This window comes from Gopherus evgoodei, chromosome 3, assembly GCF_007399415.2.
Source record: "Gopherus evgoodei ecotype Sinaloan lineage chromosome 3, rGopEvg1_v1.p, whole genome shotgun sequence".
NCBI lineage: Eukaryota > Metazoa > Chordata > Testudines > Testudinidae > Gopherus > Gopherus evgoodei.
The window spans coordinates 120,713,258-120,733,531 of record NC_044324.1 but is presented as its reverse complement, the minus strand read 5'-3'; the positions used below and the strand labels follow the sequence as shown (position 1 = coordinate 120,733,531).

At 41.9% G+C, this 20,274-nt stretch overlaps 1 long non-coding RNA gene across 1 annotated transcript; it reads right to left on the bottom strand.

Annotated features, from left to right (window-relative positions):
- Positions 1-792: 792 nt before the first annotated feature.
- Positions 793-20,025, bottom strand: LOC115647542. Its single transcript, XR_003999346.1, has 3 exons — positions 19,910-20,025; positions 10,657-10,667; positions 793-803 (listed from the first exon to the last, which is right to left on the bottom strand). It is a non-coding gene; the product is annotated as an uncharacterized LOC115647542 (long non-coding RNA).
- Between the last annotated feature and the right edge of the window lie 249 nt (positions 20,026-20,274).

Below are 20,274 nucleotides of genomic sequence, written 5' to 3'. Positions count from 1 at the left end.
CAATGGCCTTCACACCTTACCTTTTCCTGATGAATGCATTTCTCATTCACACAAACAATCTCTTACAGAAACCTTCAAAGGTATACAGACAGCAGTATTGTATATTTAGCAGAATACATTGTAAATCAAGCTTTGCTAAATCTTATAACTAAAACAATTCACACTGGGGCTTCAGGCCCTCAACATTCCTCTTATCTCCTTAACATAGACACAATACAAGATCATGTCTCTGACTTACTAAAACCTTAAAACAAAGACATGCATATTTAACTAGAGTGCCTAATTTGCAATACATATAGGAAACCATAGTAGACATTATAACTTATCCTAAAATGAAACGGGGACCATAATCAGTCAGAAGGATTGTTCTGGTCTGTCATTCCTTTCTGCTTTCCAAAAAGGGTGGTTGACAGGATAAAATCAAATCATACATTAGTTCTCATGAGACATTATAAAATCCTGTTCCTACACTTTAGTAAGTCACTTAACTTCTCTGTGCTTCAGTTTCCTCATCTGTAAAATGGAAACAATACTGCTCACCAATCCTACCTCAGCAAGGAGTTGTGAAGTTAAATACACTGATATTTATAAAGTGTTTAGATATGGTCTGATGGAAGGGGCTGCTAATGTCCAAAGTACTGTATTTTTATTATAAAACTGAAATCACAAGAAAAAGATAAAATATGTTTTAAGTTTTCAAAATTTCATGGCCTGGAAGTGAAGCTGTTCAAACCTTATGAAAATCAGACCATTTCTGCCCTCCCAAATGAAGAAGACGACTTCTTGTGCACTTAAATAACCCTCTTTCTTCTGAGGAACTCAAAGCACTTTATAAATATTAATAATAAATTAAGCCCCATAGCGGAATAAATCCATGTGGGCAGAGTTACAATAGAGGCCCCTGTGGAGCTCGTACTACAAACCTTGTCTTTCAACTCCAGCGTATAACATTAGGAGCTATCTGCTAGTAGTACTAGAAGTAATAGGTCATTGTATCTCTTATGTTGGCCAAATGCTTGAGACTGACATTATTTCACACTTCACCAGTACATTACAACATCCCTTAAAGAAAGGCACAAATTATAATAATCATTTAACAAATGAGCAAAGTAGGCACGATGGCCCAGAGCTTCAAAGGAGTTTATTTAGACTCTTAACTCCCATCTATTACCTTTGAGGATCTGGGCCATTGCACCCACTTTATCCATTTGTGAAATGGTTGTTATATGTGTCTTGATTTCAATGGGAGTAAACACCTTTGAGGATTTGGGCCAATGTGCTGAAATGATTTTTTTTTTTTTTTCAAAATTCAACCAGAGTCAGTGGCAGAGCCCAGTATCAAAAAGGCCAGTATCAAAAAGGCCTGACAGATACTTGGTTGTTTTCACCCCTCACTGTCCTTTTCTGTCTCATACACCTTCTTTTGCAGAGCACATTGAAATGAGAGGGGAGAAGATATTGTGGTTAGTCACTTTCTAGCCAAATGGTGATAATAAAAAAATTCCGTACAAGGGCTGGAACTATGTTTAAATTTACTTTATAATTTACATAATTAGTTCCACAGTGCGGAGTCAAGATTTTGTATGGAAGACTATGCTGCTACTCCAGAGATAACCAAACCAATGTATGACACTTCTTTCCCAACCAGACTGGCCATCAGCAGTAGCAATTCAGCAAACCACAAGGCAATGTAATTAAACAATAAGCCACAGAATGACATGCATTAGTAAGCTAGTGGAGCAAGCCTCAGAGAGGCTGCAGGGCACAAAGTCTAATAATGCACATCCAGGAATAGCTGATTACTATTGGAACATGTGTGGAAAACATCATTTGTACCTTATTTTTTCTTAATCATACAATAATTTGGAGGAAATTTATATGGATAATCAGACTATCCAGAGTTATAACAGTAAGAATTAAATATTTGATCCTGTAAGGTGCTAAGCACCCTGGCACTGATCCAGCAAAGCACTTAAGTATGACTAGAAGTTAGTGCATGCATGTGACATTATCAAAAAGATCTACCCCACCCCTGTCCAATCTGCTTTGAGTAATCAGTGTCCAAAGCCAGTCTCCCACTTTTAACACGAAAAACCTCTTTAATGGGGTACCTATGCATTATTAAAATAAACCCAACTTCCAGAAAGTTTCTACTTGTTAGTCTCAATGGCCTAAACCTACTCAAAATGAGAATAATTAAGTATAGTGAAATGTAGCTCTTTTAGAGGTAATTATGGTATATCATATCAATTTATGAATGAGACTATAAATGTCTCCCAAAGAGCTAGTAGTTTTTCAGCCTCTTGAGTTCATGCACTATTGGAAAATGTAATATCTACTCCTCTCCATTATAATTAGAATAATTACTAATGATTCCCTCCAATGTAATTATGGAACTATTTTCCAGTATTTTTGAAATAAACATGATTAACTACATCATTTCCCATCTTCCCATATAGTAAAGTAGAGAAATCCAGCATTTTTTTCAAGGAATTTCAGAAATTTTTCAAAAAATTTCTTGGTTTAGTGTCCAGCCCATGATTTATGATATTTTACTCTATAAATGTTTCTGCCTTTTTGAAAAGCAGCCTGCTTGCTCGAAAGTTATTTAATTTTTCAAATTATTTTGGTTCTGTTTAATAATGTTCAATCCTGTATTCTGTAGCACTGAAGTGAAGAACATAAAAACATTTAAAAAGGGAAGAATTACAGCTTTTCTGGAAGCAGAGAAAAAGGCAAAGCCACCTCAGAAACACAGAAAGAAAGAGAACTGCACTGAAGTGTTTGTAGGTTGGGGCAGGAGAACCCAAATAATGCCATGAGATATTTTTTCACAATTGTAATGAAAATAAGTATTTTTTAGCTGGGCCCAAAGAAACATTGAAGAGAGGTTTACTGAGGTGTCGTGCCATGCCTAAACCCTGAATTAATTATATTCTTGGCCTTTGAGCCTTTCATGGGCTAAATGTTGTGTCTTGAGGCATCATTCAATCTAGTGACAGACCTGGGAAGGGGTTATGCCATACAATATCCAGTAGCTTCCATGTTCTGCCTTCAGCCTTAACTGCAAAACCTGCATAACACAGCTGTAACACATTCTCTAAATTCCCAGTAGAAACTGCCTTTTGCAATGACATAATGTTCAGGTGAAGGCATGAGATGATTAAGAATTCAACAAAAACCCATGAATTTTCATGAGCAGTATACATTTTTATTTTCTCATAGCTCTTTATCCACCAGGTGCTCAGGGACATTTCTCAAATGCCTGAGGACAAACTATTTAGTGAAAACAAAAGAAACAGGCAAACAAAATGAATGAGACAACTCTAAAAGTCAGTTCTGCCCAAAGTACTAAATGCATTAAAAATGTCTACTGCTATCATCATCATCATAAATTCATGGATAAGTGCATCAATGACTATTAGTCAAGGTGGTCAGGGATGCAACCCCCCTGCTCTGGTTATCCCTACATTCTGACTGCCAGATACTAGGACAAGACAACAGGGAATGGATTACTCAATAATTGCCCTGTTCTGTTCATTCCCTCTATCATAAACATACAGCTAATGGTAGCATAAAATCCCTCTTTACCCTGTAAAGGGTTAATTCTTCTTTTACCCGTTAAGAAGCTCAGATAACCTGGGTGACACCTGACCCAAAGGACCAATAAGGGGAGAAGATACTTTCAAATTTATGCAGGAGGTCAGACTAGATGACCACAATGGTCTCTTCAGACCTTGAGTCTATGAGTTTATAACTATAGGCTGAGCAAGTGCAAAATGGTGGTAGAATGTGCATTTGGACATTTAAAAGCATGCTGGTGCAGTTTACTGGCTCAGTTAGACCTCAGTGAAACCAATATTCCCATCTTTATTACTGCTTGCTGTGTGCGCCACAATATCTGTGAGAGTAAGGGGGAGATGTTTACGGCGGGGTGGGAGGATGTGGCAAATCGCTTGGCCACTGATTACGCACAGCCAGACACCAGAGTGGTTAGAAAAGCACAGCAGGGTGCGCTGTGCATCAGAGAAGCTTTGAAAACCAGTTTCATGATTGGCCAGGCTATGGTGTGAAAGTTCTGTTTTATGAAAACCCATCCCTTGGTTCACTCTACTTCCCTGTAATCCAACCACCCTCCCCTCCCCACTTTGCAGAGGCAATAAAGTCATTGTTGTTTCAAATTCATGCATTCTTTATTAATTCTTCACACAAATGGGGGGATAACTGCCAAGGTAGCCCAGGAGGGATGGTGGAGGAGGGAAGCACCAGGAGGGGTGGTAGAGAAGGGAAGGGGGGAAGGACAAGGCCACACTGCACTTAAAAACGTACTGAATGCCAGCTTTCTGTTGCTTGGGCAATCCTCTGGGGTGGAGTCCTGATAGCACGGATTCCTCTCCCCATACAGCAATCACATCCAATACCTCCCATTCAGTCAATGCTGCAGCTCATTTGTGATTCTGGGACTCCATGGTCACCTCTGCTGATGCGATCTGCATGGTCACCTCTGAGCTTGCCACGCTGGCCAAACAGGAAATGAAATTCAAAAGTTCGTGAGGCTTTTCCTGTCTACCTGGCCAGTTCATCTGAGTTGAGAGTGCTGGCCAGAGTGGTCACAATGGAGCACTCTGGAATAGCTCCCGGAGGCCAATACTGTCGAATTGCATCCACACTACCCCAAATTCGACCCAGCAAGGTCAATTTCAGAGCTAATCCTCTCGTCAGGGAGGAGTACAGAAATCGATTTTAAGAGCCCTTTAAGTCGACAAAAGTGGCTTTGTCATGTGGACGGGTGCAGGGTTAAATCGATCTAACACTGCTAAATTGGACCTAAACTCGTAGTGTAGACCAGGGCTTACATAGAACTTTAAGATGCATTTCCTGTTGGCAAGTTCAGGCAACAGCATTCTAGCACTGTGGCTCAATTTAGAGAGCACTACATCAGAGTGTGCTTAAGGAATACATAAGAACAGCCATAATGGGTCAGACAAATGGTCCATCTAGCCTAATGTCTGGTGTTCTGACAGCGGCCAATTCCAGCTGCTTCAAAGGGAATGAACAGCATAGGGCAACTTATGATACTGGAGTCATCTTCTAGTTTTCAGGACAAAGGAAGAGTCTGGGTGGGAGGGTTTGGATGATTTCTTCTTGTATCTGGGATTTATTCTGATTGTGAATGTAATTTCTGGGTTTTTATGTTGAAGTTTTCATTTCAATAAACATGAACAAACAGTCCGTGAGTTCAACAACAATAACAGCAACAGTTCAATAATAAACATGAGTGCAAACAGGGGAATTTCTCAAATAACCTGCTATTAGGAAAGAAAAACAGTGAACAGCCTAGCGAGATGAAGGAACAAAAATTAGGGATAGCTCCTTCATCTCGCTAGGCTGTTTACTGAATTTCTGTAATAACCTGCTATTAGGAAAGAAAAACAGTAGACAGCCTAGTGAGATGAAGGAACAATATTTAGGGATAGCTAGGAAATTATATAATACATTTACTTGAAAACTGAATAAACGTTACCAGTTTTCATGACTAAAATGGCTTAAATTAAAGTAGTTTCATTGAATAAATGCTATTAAACTTTTATGTATTCTGCCTCTGAAAATAATATTTTAAGGTGGGAGGAAAATATGTTAAATAAGTAATCCTGTGGGAATAGTATTTACATTATTATTGCTTTTAATTACAGCAAAGTTGGAAATTATGCACAGAGAGGTTGAGGGCTGATTTAATACTGAGGGCAGTGAGCATAGAATGTAATTTATGAATTAAGGGTATTTACAGTGATAACTTACTGAAAGAAAAGAGGCAAAAGTGATAATGGAATGGAGGGAAGGGAACAAAGTTTACAGAGCAATGGCTGGGAAAGGGAAGTTAGGAAGAGGGGAAATGGGGTGGGAAAGAGAGGAAAAAAGCAGCAGAAGGAGGGAAAGTGAAGCAGTGGAAAAGCAAGAAGGGAAGGAGTGGGAAATGAAAGGGGGGCAAGGCCCTGAGGCAGCAAGGTGCTTAAGTTAAGGTACATGCCTAACTTTAAACATATGTGGGAGGAAAAGTTGAAGGGGTATTGCCAGGTATGTGAGTGAGAGATGCACAGGATTTCTATGTATGGAGCTGGAAACAGTCTATCAATGGAAGGATATTGTTATTCAGGATTTCTGTCTGTAATGGGTCAGTTATTCCACAAAATAAATCATGTGTTTTGGGAAAGGAAAAGACAGAATTAATCGGGGAGGGGGGGCTGGTTATGTGGAAATGTTGAACACATAGGGACATGGTGGTGGGTGGGCAGGGAGAACCCAAAGGTTCACCAGGGATGGAGATACACAGAAGGAGGGGACCCAAAGAGATGGAGGGAAACCCCAAACTTTCCCAACTCTCATGATACAGATGAACAGGAGAGAGCTATGGAGGCTCTCTGAGGGATAGAGTGGGGAAGATGCCCCATGTCTCCCACCATAACCCTCCTGCTGCAGCTTCCCACGTCCTGCCTTCCTCTTAGCATTGTTGCAAGAAGGTCTGCTTTTAAAATGGTAGTAATGATGCAAATACCAGTTTTTCAAGGGTGTAACTCATTGGAGTTTTTGCTGATTTACAACAGTGTGTCTGACGGGTGACTGGGCTCAATCTTCCATAAATGTGTGATGGGAGACGCAAGATGAAGACACAAGGTCTTATTGTTTTGAAGCAGATTTAGGGCAAATAATGTCCCTGCCTCATTGGCTGTGGAAGATCTTCTGGCAGTGGAAAATGATGCATCATAGTAAGGAAGCACCTGATTTAGGGGAATGCACAGTGGGTATGCATCTACAATGAGATGCAGGGGTTTCCTTTGCAATGGCTCATGCACACCATGAGGGTAGGTATGGGTAAAGCATGTGTGGGAGAAGGCAGGTCTGGAAAATATGCTGCTGTGCAGCTCTGCATAGGGGAGATGTTAGAGCCATGGTAGCTACTGCAGCTACGACTGTAGAACAGGTCCCTGCACACTCCATGGCATAGGATCAAAGGATTCCTTTCCTCACTTATCCTCCTAGTCACAGCTCAAATGCTTGAGTTGGTCACTGTGGAGTGGATTTGCCCCTTATTGGTATTTTAACAAAATGTAACTTGCCATGCTGGCAAGTAGAGAATTCCAAATAAACAGCAAGTGGACATTTTTGATGCTGTTGCCATAAATGTTGCATCTTGAAATGTTTTAAAAAGTTCTAAAAGACTACATATTGCACCTGAAATTTCAAACTGTTCCATCTCTAAGGAAGCTGCTGCCTACTCTGTTAGCAAAAACACATAAATGTGCCTATGGGCTTGTGCAGTACTGGATGTGTGCGCACAAGTGCCCGATTGAGTTGCATACACATGTGACTAGATAGCTGTGTAGCTAACCATGTGCCGGGGCAGGCAGAAGATGTGGGTGTACACTTCTAGAACTGTGTGCACCACACACGAGTGCATATACCGTAACGCCTCACTTAACGTTGTAGTTATGTTCCTGAAAAATGTGACTTTAAGCAAAACGATGTTAAGCGAATCCAATTTCCCCATAAGAATGAATGTAAATGAAGGGGTTAGGTTTCAAGGAAAATTTTTTCACTAGTCAAAAGAACTATATTGTGTGCGCGTGCACGCACACACTATAAGTTTTAAACAATTTAATACTGGTACACAGTGATGATTGTGAAGCTTGGTTGAGGTGGAGGAGTCAGAGGGTGGGATATTCCCTTACTGCTAAATGATGAACTAGCAATTGGCTGAGCCCTCAACAGTTAACTCTCACTCTACAAGGCAGCAGGAATGGAGGGAGATTGTGCATTTCCCCTTTAAGTACACTGCCTTGTTAATTAGATCAGCTTGCTGAGACCACAGCCCTGGTGTGTCCCCCCTGCTCTATAGAATATGGGGTAAGTGGGGTGCAGGAGCAGGGGAACACCCTGACATTAGCCCTCCTCTTCCTTCTCTCCCCCCAGCACAGCAAGCAGGAGTCTCGGGGAGCAGCACATGGCAGTGCGGGGAGGGACAGCTGCAGTTGCTAGCCTGCTGGTTGGCCACAGCACAGGGAACTTAGGGGAGCGGGGAGCTGATGAGGGGCTGCCGGTCCACCCTGGTTCCAAGCCCCCACCAGCTAGCTGCAATGGGCTGCTCTTCCTGCAAGCAGTAGACAAAGCAGGTGGCTGACAAACGACGTTAGAAGGGAGCATTGCGTAACTTTAAACAAGCATGTTCCCTAATTGATCAGCAACGTAACAACAACACAACGTTAACTGGGACGACTTTAAGTGGGGAGTTACTGTACATGCATGGCAATGTGTGCCTACAGATTGACTGAAAAAAGTCCAAGAAACTAAGATAGATGAATAGGCTAAAAGCGATGAGCTCTCTTTATCTACAGATCTGGTGCAGCCTGGGACATGGCAGTGCAAGATTCTTTATATCGAATCCTTGCGCAGAAACTACAACTTGGGTTCTGGGCACGTCAATAACTCATTCTCTGTATTCCTTCAGTCCTTGGCTTCTATGTCAAATAGAACTAATCGTGTTGGTGGATTCAGTGAAGTGGAGTCCTGTCAAATAGGAACTAGATTGAAATCAACTCATTTTACATATGATATCCAACAACCATCAGATGGTAATGACTTTCTGTTACTACCGAGGGTTAGTGGATTCACACCAGCAACTTAGAGAAGAAGAGCTCTATACCCCATTATTAGGGCAACTCAGTCTACCACTGTTAAATTGTTTTCAAGATGAGTTTTGGCTTCAGAGCAAAATTCAAGTTTTCCCCCACTCTGAGCTGTATTGATTTATGGCACTAGATATTCAATTCTTTACTTGTGACTCAGAAACTGAATTTCCATAAACAAAAAGGGTTAGCGAAATATTGAAATAGATGGCTGTCTGAAAAATGTTTGCAACTCATTTTTCATTATAAAAAACCAAAAGCTCAGCTTGGCTTGCATTTATAGTGGAATGAAGAGAATCTGTAGCCATGTGAAATGGGGTTTCAGGAAAGGTTTTAAGGACCAATTACCTTAAAATAACTCGGCTTTGCTTTAAATGCAGGGATGTCAATAACAGACCGAATGTTTTCTCAATATTGTTGTTCTTGAAGCCAATGATACTGGGGTAATGTAGCTGCAGTGGTGCCTTTCAGCTTTTTGTTCAGCTATAAAAAGCACCAGGGGGCATCAAATATTGAAGAGCACCTCAGGCATCCTTCTGAATTTCTGTATGTTTGCTCAAGATCTGCAACATTGTAAATGCTACTGGGATTCACTCAGGTAAAAGCCTTCAGCACATTCATGTAGGTCAAATTTTAGGGCAGCTCTTTACTAAGTCGTCCTAAGGGATTACGGGTACAGAAACACTAGAAGGGACAAGTCCCGTTCTTTTGAGTTTTTTAATGCAGAGATCTCATCACTTTTCCATACCTCTAGAACATCTCAAAATAAGCATGCTGGGGGGAGCGGGTGGGGATATCATTGAAGCAGAATTTTAGGGGCTTAAGTTTTAGAAAGACTTAAGGACATTAAACAAACAGTAATGTAGGGAGTCACAGCATCGTCTTCTGAGGATATCTGTAATGCTGAATTGCTTTAAGTTATTATCTCTTCACAGAAGGTTTTGCCATGATATTAATTTAACAGACTTTTCAGGAACTTTGCCCCCAAAGTCCTTTCTTGAAATCTTCAAAGCTCTCTACAACTCAAATCAGATTTAAAAAACTAGATAGAGTCTGATTTTAGAGATAAGGGTTCACTGGGGTGAATATATATATAATCTATGTGCCTTCCATTAGAATGCTAGAAATTTCCAGGTTGCCAACGGAATGAATGCTTTAAAAAGTAGATTTAAACAAGAGGATATGCTGTATAATATATAAGCCCATACAAAGAAATGTATTAAGGTGAAGTTAAGGTTTTGAGCAAATACCAGCATATTGCACAATGAGCAAGTTAAAAACATACAGAAATAAAAAAGTTACAAACCCAAGCAACTCAGGCTTAAGGTGTACTTCCACAGCAAGACACAGACACACTCAAATAACAACTGCACACCTAGCTCATCTCCATTATACTGGTAACCTTGTAGTATTCTCAGAAAGAAGCAGAAAGTATTGTACTACTTTATTTTTTATCGTTAGGCTCAGAAAGTGTATTTTCTTTGAAGTTGTGAAAGCATATTCATTTGAATAACTTTAATTGTGAGAATTCAGTCTGCCATCTATTAAAAAAGGATGAATAAGCATCCTTTGAACATCCAACTCTTTAAAAAGCAACAAAGCATTTGTCTTTTTGAAAATGGTTTCCCCTATGACCGCTATGACAATATAAACCTTGTTTTTGGATTACTGAATGAAAACTGAATTTGTAATGAAATGCATTGAGAAGTTACATTTAACAAAGCCAGTAGCATTGCAAACTCTTTAGCTACCTAAAGAGTATGACTGTTCTGTGTAATGAAACCAGTGCAAATCTGAGACTTTGTTTTTGATGCCTCTGCTGATGTGTGGTCTGTAGTAGATGGTGGTTGTGCATCTCTGGGTGGAAGAGTAGAGGATATGCAGAGATAGACAGCTGAACTGGTTTGTTTCCTTTGCATTAGATCTCATGGAATGGACAGTCATCTATTTTCAATGGATCTATGATGATTTACACCAGCTGAGGCTCTGACCTGTTTTGTGCAACCTACTTTAGCTGATACACAGTGTAGTGTTTTATATGTGCATATACTGAACACATACATCTGTCCTCAATCTACAAATCATTAACGTGAAATTATAGTTAGAAAGGTGACTAAAAAGGACATTGTGAAATTCTATACTTATTCTCGTGCTGACTTCCCTATCAGGTACTGTGTGCTTAGTTTACAATGCCTGCAAAGTCTTATTTTTTGTAGTGCATCAGCCTAACAAATTCAACCAGAGACCTGAAGCTCAAAGGGTTTTCTGTTTCTTACATCAAAACTTCTGCAATCAAAATTTAACTGAAAGTTTCCTGGATGATTCACAAGATAGTTTAGACTCCAGTTCACATTTGTATACCTTTGTTGGCTCTCCAATACTAAGAGGAGTAAACAGTTAGGGTCAAAATTTTCACACCTGGATGCCTGAAGTTAGGTTGCTAAATGCAAGTGACCTGATGTTCAGAATTGCTGAGCACCCACAAATCCCATTGAAAGAGGCACGTGGCTATCTCACACATGTGTTTTAAGGTCATGGTTGTTGCAATCAAGATCTCTTCTGAACAAGGCATACTAATGTTCCTTACTTTTATTCATAAAGCTATATATATATATATGCATAATGTTTCATAGCTTATTTCTAGTCAAAAAATAACACATTTGTCTCTGAGCAATATCTACATGTCCTGTAAATGTCCCTCTCTCAAAGCCTCCTTTGTTAGCTTTTTTTTTTTTTGGTATATGGAAGAGGGCAGAGTCTGCTTTTGAAAGGTCAGTAACATCATATTATCTTCTGATAAATGTTGTTACATTGATTTTTTGTGCTAGTGAGTGGCAAACAGAAACTTCATTTACTGCTTGTCACATCCGTACTAAGAAATCATTTTGCACCTGTAGTATATGTCATTCTTCACAATGGGGACAAATGATGCTTAGAAATAGAGAAATTAAAAGATTTTTGTATTATTCTTTTGCTTCCTTATGCAACAAGTCCCTAATCTGAATAAAGTTAAAATCACATTGCAGCAGGGCACCAATACTCTATTTTAAATACATTTTGGCTATTAATGGACTTGAAGTTTACGTTTGCTGTTTCTGTTACCTTCACAGAATAAAATCCTAAGTAATCATCATTTGCCCTTGAATCAAGCATCTCAAAGCACTTGACAAACATTAATTACGCCTCGGAGCAAGCAGCTGTGGTAGTTAGTATTATTATGTCTAAGTAGCAAACCTGTTGTCTCCAGCTCGGTGTGCAGCCACTGTTGCATTTTTTTACATTTACCATACTGGCATTTCTCTAGCAGTTAATGACCATATCAGTACCAGTGGGAATGCAGGAGTTCATTCTCAATATTTAGCTGAGGATTTAATGAAAAAAAGTCACATTCAGGAAGAATCCTGGGTAATGATTGGCTGAAAACAGCCATGTGATGAGTCTGTAGAAAGTCCATAATCCTAAAGTGTGGAACAACGTTAACCAGTTAAATTTCATATCCAAATGGTTGCAAACAATTGGCTTCAAAGAATTCTGCGAAAACTTAGCACCTAACATTGATCATGGTTTTATGTTGGTGTAGCTCCACTGACTTATTTGGAGCTATTCCTCATTAAATATAGCACCAAACAAAATCAGGCAGTAAACTTTTTCTGGAGCTCCAGTTTCATCACCCCCTTAGATCATTAGTTTAAAAATAACAGCACTTTCCGGAGGTTTACATATCTAGATGGATGTCTAAGCTAGGTGATTGAATGAATGTAATTATGAGTATATGCAATAACATATACATTGTCTCTCAAAGTAAATTAAACCTCAGTCAGACTTTAGCTTAAAAGGTTAAATCACTTATTCCAGCCTACATAGTGAGTGGGAGAAATAGAATAGAACCCAGGATGCGTCAATTCTTGATCTTTTCCTGCTTATTCCAAAATTATTAAAATGTAGCAGTTATAAATACAATTGAATATATATTTTACATTAGCAATGTGACCATATCACCTCTGTTATTTCAGTATTGTGCCATTCCCAGGAGTATTCTGTATAAAGACAAAGACTTAATGAAGATAATCCTCACTCTTCAAAATTTTCATGTGAGTAACAGCTTTTGTTTGACTGGACTCTTCAGTTTGGATTGCCAAATGGCAGAAGACATAAATACTACATTTGCCTGGATCCAAGAGATTGATTTAAAAAACGAAGCTGAAGATTATACACTGCATGTCCTAGAAAGTAATTTGTCTTTTGCAGGCGCACTTACGGGAAGAAGTGGTTTGTGGAGTAAGGCAGAACTTGGAGAAGTTTTGTTTAAAATATGCATCCATTTCTACAGATCCAGATTGTATAACTTGGTGAATATCACACTACAGGCATTGCAGTTATTGTACATTTTGGTTTTTAAACATAGTTTTCTAAGTAAATTTTTAAGGTTGTAAATGAGTGCTTTGTTGTCATATGCTTAACATTTATGTACTTAAGTCTGGTTTTACTCTTGCAAACACTGATGGGATCTGATTCTCCACTCCACCTCTCCAATGTAAGACTCGTCTCAGAGAATAGATCTACATTCCAATAAAAGAACCTCAGTACCAAGTCTCAGACACAGGGTCAGTTGATTCAGATTCACAGGGCTCAGGCTGCAGAGTTAAAAATGGCAGTGTAGATATTGGGGCTTGGGTTGGAGCCAACATCTGAGACCCTCCACCCTTGCCAGGTTTCAGAGGCCAGGCTCCAGATCACATCCCGATATCTACACTGTTATTTTTAGCTCTGCAGCCCAAGCCCCACAAGCCCAACTTAGTTGACCAGGGCTCTGACACTCAGTGATAGAATGGAGAATTGGGTCCCTGGGGTGGGATTTTTCAAAAGCAAAATTCCCAGTTACATCAATACTAGTCACTGCTGATGTCCACTATTAATTTTCTGTGTTGAATACACGCACTATAAATGAGAAAACAAACTGTTTAACATCCACAAACTTAGAGGAAAGGACAGTGCTATAGAAAGCTCAGACAAAAAGGTTTGAATAACAATTTCCAGTGATTCTAATAGATATTAACTGCATTATAATGCCTGAAGATGCTTTACATATTGTAACCACCTGATGGCAGAATATCAGTGTAAGTGCTGTTGTCAAGGTTCCTTCCCCACTCTGAACTTTAGGGTACAGATGTGGGAACCTGCATGGACACTTCTAAGCTTAATTACCAGCTTAGATCTGGTCTTGCTGCCACCACTCTCAAACTAACTCCCTTTTTTGGATAGTCTGGAGAGACTTCCTTACCAAGTCCCTGGTGAACAACAATCCAACCCTTTGGATCTTAACACAAGGAGAATTTAACCATCCCCCCTTCTTTCGCCCACCAGTTCCTGGTGAGTCCAGATCCAATCCCCTTGGATCTTAAAACAAGGAAAAATCAATCAGGTTCTTAAAAAGAAGGCTTTTAATTAAAGAAAAGAAAGGTAAAAGAAAGAAAAAATATAAATCCTCTGGGAAACAGCATTCCTGCGTATCTCACATACAATAGATTGAAAACACAGGATGTTCCCCTGGGCAGAAATCTTAATATACACAAGAATATCCAATTTGATAATTCCCTTAATGGCACCAAAACAAGTCACAAACGAAAATAAACATAAACCTATTTATTCCTTTCTAAAACTTATTACTCTGATAAGAGGCTGGTTCCTTGATCTTTTTTACTCCCACTGAAACTGACTAAACAAAGGAAATTTCCCTCCTTCATTTTGAAACATCTTGTTCCCCCATTGGTTCCTCTGGTCAGGTGTTAGCTAGGCTAGGTGAACTTTTTAACCCTTGTGACAGACCCAGACTTGTGGGGTACAGGAGTCTGGTAGAGGGCAAATATACTGGTCACTGGATGAGTAGTTTTCTGTTCCCTGAGTGACCAGAGCAGAGGCTGCATTAGAGTAATCAGGAACCTGCTAGAACCAATTAAGACAGACAGGCTGATTAGATCACCTGCAGCCAATCAAGGCAGGCTAATCAGGGCACCTGGGTCTAAAAAGATGCTCACTCCAGTCAGGGAGGGGGGAGCCAGAGGAGAGGACGTGTGTGAGAGGAGCTGGGAGCAAGTGGTGCAAGGAGCTGAGAGTGAGAGGGTGTGCAGCTGGAGGACTGAGGAGTATAACCATTATCAGACACCAGGAGGAAGGTTCTGTGGTGAGGATAAAGAAGGTATTTGGAGGAGGCCATGGGGAAGTAGCCCAGGGAGTCGTAGCTGTCATGCAGCTGTTACAAGAGGCACTATAGACAGCTGCAATCCACAGGGCCCTGGGCTGGAACCTGGAGTAGAGGGTGGGCCCGGGTTCCCCCCAAACCTCCCAACTCCTGATCAGACACAGGAGGAGATGATCCAGACTGTGGGGAAGATCACTGAGGTGAGCAAATCTGCCAATAAGCGCAGGACCCACCAAGGTAGAGGAGGAACTTTGTCACACCCTTTACAGGTAAAACAGGCATTAACCCTTAATTATCTGTTTATGACAGCTGTGGTATACTAGTCCGCTGTAAGGGTACATCAACATTAGAGCTAGGGGTGTAATTTCCAGCCAGACATATACTAGCTTTGATAAAGACAGCATGCTAAAATAGTAGTGTTAGCCACGGTGGTTCAGGTGGAGGAACAGGCTAGCCACCCCAAGTACAATCCAACCAGTACTCTAGGCATATACTCAAGTTGGTTAGCCTGTCCCATTGCCCATGCTGGTGCTGCACTTCTATGTTTAGCTCGATGAAAGCTAGATTGTGTATGGTCACCTGAGCTGGGAATTATACCCTCAGCTCACATGTAGACATATCCTAGATGTCTGGTGGTATGATCTGTGTATTAGGAGCTCAAAGGCAAATGCTGTAGTTGCTGCAAGCACTAGGCTCTACAGGCTCTAGGCCTCCTAATAAATACACACTGGGATGGACACCATAATCTCCTCCTACATCTATACACAGAAAGAGGCTCTGGGTAAGCGCTGGGTAGTAATAGGCAAACTGAAAAAATGGCACTCCATTTACTTCTTATGCATCTTGGTATAAGTAACATAGCAAAGAAAAAACATTAATCCTCAAGATGTGTGCACCAACATCTTCGGCACCCCCAGATTACTTTATCGCTGTTGCTTTTCTCCTTCTCTCCCCCCGGTGTTTGTTCACATCCTTCATGCATCTTGACTTTGTAGGCTTGGTAGATGTGTTATGGTAATTACTGAAGCACATTAAATATGAAGCTGTTGTTGGGACAGAGGCCACATCTTTTATTTATCTGTAATGCATAATTTATTGAGCTACAGAAATAATAATAAAATAAATGCTGCAGATGAGTTATGAACTTCATTCGTGTACATGGAATATGCAACTCTAACGTGTGTAACCCTTCTGCCAGATGGTATTGGCAATAAGGGGCTTTATAGGCAGGGGTTCCTCTTAACCAGGACCGGCCTTACAGGTGGGCGACCGCCCTGGACGCTGTGGTCAGGAGGCTGCAGAAGGGTTGTGCTCACCTGGAAGGCAAAAGGAGGAGATAAACGGGGCCGCAGTGTGGGAGCCACACACTCACACACGTCCCCACTCCAACCTCCTGGCAGTATGACACCTGCAGCGCCATCACTGCTCCACTTGCTGCTGTTCTACCTGTTGAGTGACCTCCCGCTGTTCGGGGAGCGGTAGTTAAAGGAGGCCAAGGAAAGTTCACCAGGGGTGCCATTTTCCTTAGGGCCAGCCCGGCTCTTAACAGTAAAAAACAGAACCAGCTCATCTGCCCGCACCCAGATATCTGGTAAAACTAAACACCTCCCCTGGGTATGTCTACATGGGGATAAAAACCCACAGCTGTCCTGGGTCAGCAGACTTGAGCTCACAGAGTTTAGGCACCGGGGCTGAAAAATTTCTGTGTAGACATTTGGACTCAGGCACCTATCATTGCAATCTGCCCCAATACCAGTTCTAAACTTCAGCCCCTGGACTAGTGATTTCAGCTCCAGTAATCACTGAGAAGAAAGGAGAGTTCTTAATTGAGTCTGATCTGCTCTGTCTTTAAACACTGAAAAGAGGAAAGTGACATAGTATTTCAGTCTCCTTAAATAACAGCCACACCACCACATAAGTGTACATGTCCCTACCCCCTCTGGCTTTCATTTGGACATGGCATTACTACCCCCACTTAGCGAGTGACGTTGAATTTAGGGTTATCCTGCTCACACAAAGTAAAACTAGTTCCCCATGTTTATTCCCCCCTTACAATTCCTTACATCTCCTTGTCAATTGCTGGAAATGGGCCATTTTCATTAACACTACAAACAGTTCTTTTTCTCCTCTGCTGATAATAGCTTACCTTAACTGATCACTCTCCTTATAGTGTGTATGGTAACACCCATTGTTTCACGTTCTCTGTGTGAATATATATATAGTGACAAAGTTCCTCCTTTACCTTGGTGGGTCCTGCGCTTACTGGCGGATTTGCTCACCTCAGTGATCTTCCCCACTGGTGGAACCCACAGTCTGGATCAACTCCTCCTGTGTCTGATCAGGAGTTGGAAGGTTTGGGGAGAATCTGGGCCCGCCCTCTACTCCGGGTTCCAGCCTAGGGACCTGTGGATTGCAGCTGTCTATAGTGCCTCCAGTAACAGCTGCATGACAACTACAACTGCCTGGGCTACTTCCCCATGGCCTCCTCCAAACACCTTCTTTATCCTCACCACAGGACCTTCCTCCTGGTATCTGATAATGCTTGATTGTCTGATAATTCCTCAGTCCTCCAGCAGCACACCTTCTCAGTCTCAGCTCTTTGCACCTCTTGCTCCCAGCTCCTCACACGCGCTTCCTCTCCTCTGGCTCCTCCTCACCTGGAGTGAGCTCCTTTTTAAACCCAGGTGCACTGATTAGCCTGCCTTGATTGGCTGCAGGTGTTCTAATCAATGTAGCTATCTCCACTGCCTTCTAGAAAGATCTTAAGTGGCCCCAGGTGCCTTGATTAACCTGGAGTAACTGCCATTTGGTTACCATGGTACTAGGGATTTGTTTAGCCTGGGGCTAACATACCTGTTCCTCAGTACTTTACTGTAGCCATCTGGCCTTGCCCCATCACATATCCCCGCCTCTGCTCAACACCATAGAGTTGGGCAACTTGGGACGTCAGGCAGTGTGCTCATGAAGGACCATCAGCATTGCCGTGGTGGCATCCAGCCCTGTGCCGTATGCGGAACTGGAATGGTTGGAGGGAAAAGAACCACCGGGTGACACTTGCATTCTTTTTCTTATTTCTCTGCATCCACTGGAGGGGTGCATGGTCTGTCACAAGAGTAAATCACCTGCCTAAGAGGTAATAACGCAGTGTCTCCATGGCCCATTTGACGGCAAGGCATTCTCTCTCTCAACTACTGCATACTTCTGTTCTCTTGGGAGCAGCTTTCTGCTTAGGTAGAGGATCGGGTGTTGTTCTTCTCCAATCATCTGTGACAGAACCGCCCCCAACACCACCTCAGAAGCATCTATCTGTAAAATAAATTCCTTGGTAAAATCCGGGGCTATGAGTATGGGGTCATTACAGAGGGCTGTCCGAAGGTCTAAAAATGCCCCTTCTGCTGCGTTGGTCCACTTCACCATGTCTGGACCTTGGGCCTTCACCAAATCCGTTAGAGGACTTGCCCTACTGGCAAAGTGGGGAATAAAACGTCGGTAGTAGCCTACCACGCCTAGGAATGCACGGACCTGCTTCTTTCGGGTCGGCCAGGGCCAGTTGTGAATCACCTTTAGCTTATTAGTTTGGGGCTTCACTATACCCCTTCCTACAATATATCCCAGGTACCTAGCCTCTGCTAGTCCTATGGCACATTTAGCAGGATTAGTGGTGAGGCCAGCCTGCCTTAAGGTGCGTAGTACTGCCTCAACTTTCTCCAAGTGGGTTCCCCAGTCTGGTGTATGGATGATGACATCATCTAGGTATGCAGCTGCATAACTAGTATGGGGACTCAGCCGCTTATCCATGAGGCGCTGGAATGTGGCTGGGGCCCCATGTAACCCAAAAGGGAGGACAGTGTACTGGAATAGCCCATCTGGGGTGGAGAATGCTGTCTTTTTTTTAGCTTCTTTGGTCAGGAGAATCTGCCAATACCCTTTTGTCAGATCCAGTGTAGTCAAGAATCGGGCACTACCCAATCGGTCAACCAGTTCGTCAATGCTTGGTATGAGGTATGCATCAAATTGGAATACTTCATTCAGTCGGTGAAAGTCATTACAGAATCTCATGGTACCATCAGGTTTGGGCACTAGAACAATTAGACTGCACCACTGACTGCAGGAGTCTTCAATAATGCCTAATGCTAACATTTTCTTTACTTCAGCCTTGATTTCTTCTCTTTTGGCTGCTGGGATTCTGTAGGGTCTCAGTGTTACCTTGGCTCCGGGGATCGTGCAAATATGGTGATAGGTCTCAGTCGTCTGCCCCGGTTTTGTAGAGAACACATCTCAGTTGCGATTAATCATGTCAGCTGCCTCGAGTTTTTGGATTGGCGTCAAGTCGGGTGATATCTTTGCTCCCAGGTTGGACTACCCAAGGAGATACTGACTGATCAAGGGACACCTTTCATATCCAAGTTGATGAAAGATCTCTGTTCATTGCTCCATGTACAAGCCCTACGGACTTCTGTATACCACCCACAAACAGACGGTCTTGTAGAAAGGTTTAATAGGACCCTCAAGGCCATGATCAGGAAAGTGGTGAGCAAAGATCTGGCCTTGCCCCATCACAAGATATATATCTTCCTAGTGTATTTTCCACTACATGCATCCGATGAAGAGGGCTGTAGCCCAAGAAAACTTATGCTCAAATAAATTTGTTAGTCTCTCAGGTGCCACAAGTACTCCTATTTTTTTTGCAGATACAGACTAACAAGGCTGCTACTCTGAAACCTGCTTAATTGGGGTATGTTAAGTATAGTTCACCTGCCATTTAGTCAGATGATAAGGATAACAACATTCCATTACCCCTGCAGCCAAGACTAAAGTGAATTTTAACCTCGAACAGTCAAGATCGATTACTTTCACAAAGCAGCTCTGTCCCCTGATCACTTAGGCAAATTATGTGTGCCTATGCAACTACAGTCAGCTCCTGAGGTCTTTCCCTGCCCCTCTGCCCCAGTTCATCAACAGCCGGCAGGGTAGCGCTCATTCAGACCCTGGCTCACACGTCAGTTTTAGGTAACTGTCTAACTGTAACAGGGTGACCAGACAGCAAGTGTGAAAAACTGGGACAGGGCGGGGTAGTAATAGGCATCTATAGAAGAAAAAACCTCAAATATCAGGACTGTCCCTATAAAATAGGGACATCTGGTCACCCTAAACCGTAACCACACTGGAAGAAAGGCACTGGAACTGTATATAAGGGTAAAAGTGACCATACATTACATGAGGACAATCTTTAGCTATATTCCTCATAAGCTGTTACCATCCATATGAATGTTTGTAGTGGGGGCAGTTGCCTCACTTTGGCAGACAAAGGGTTAATAGCAGCCCTTGGGGTAGCTGCACAGAACCCAGCCAACCACAGAAGGTTTAAAAGCAGCCAATCAGGGTTGGCTGGGT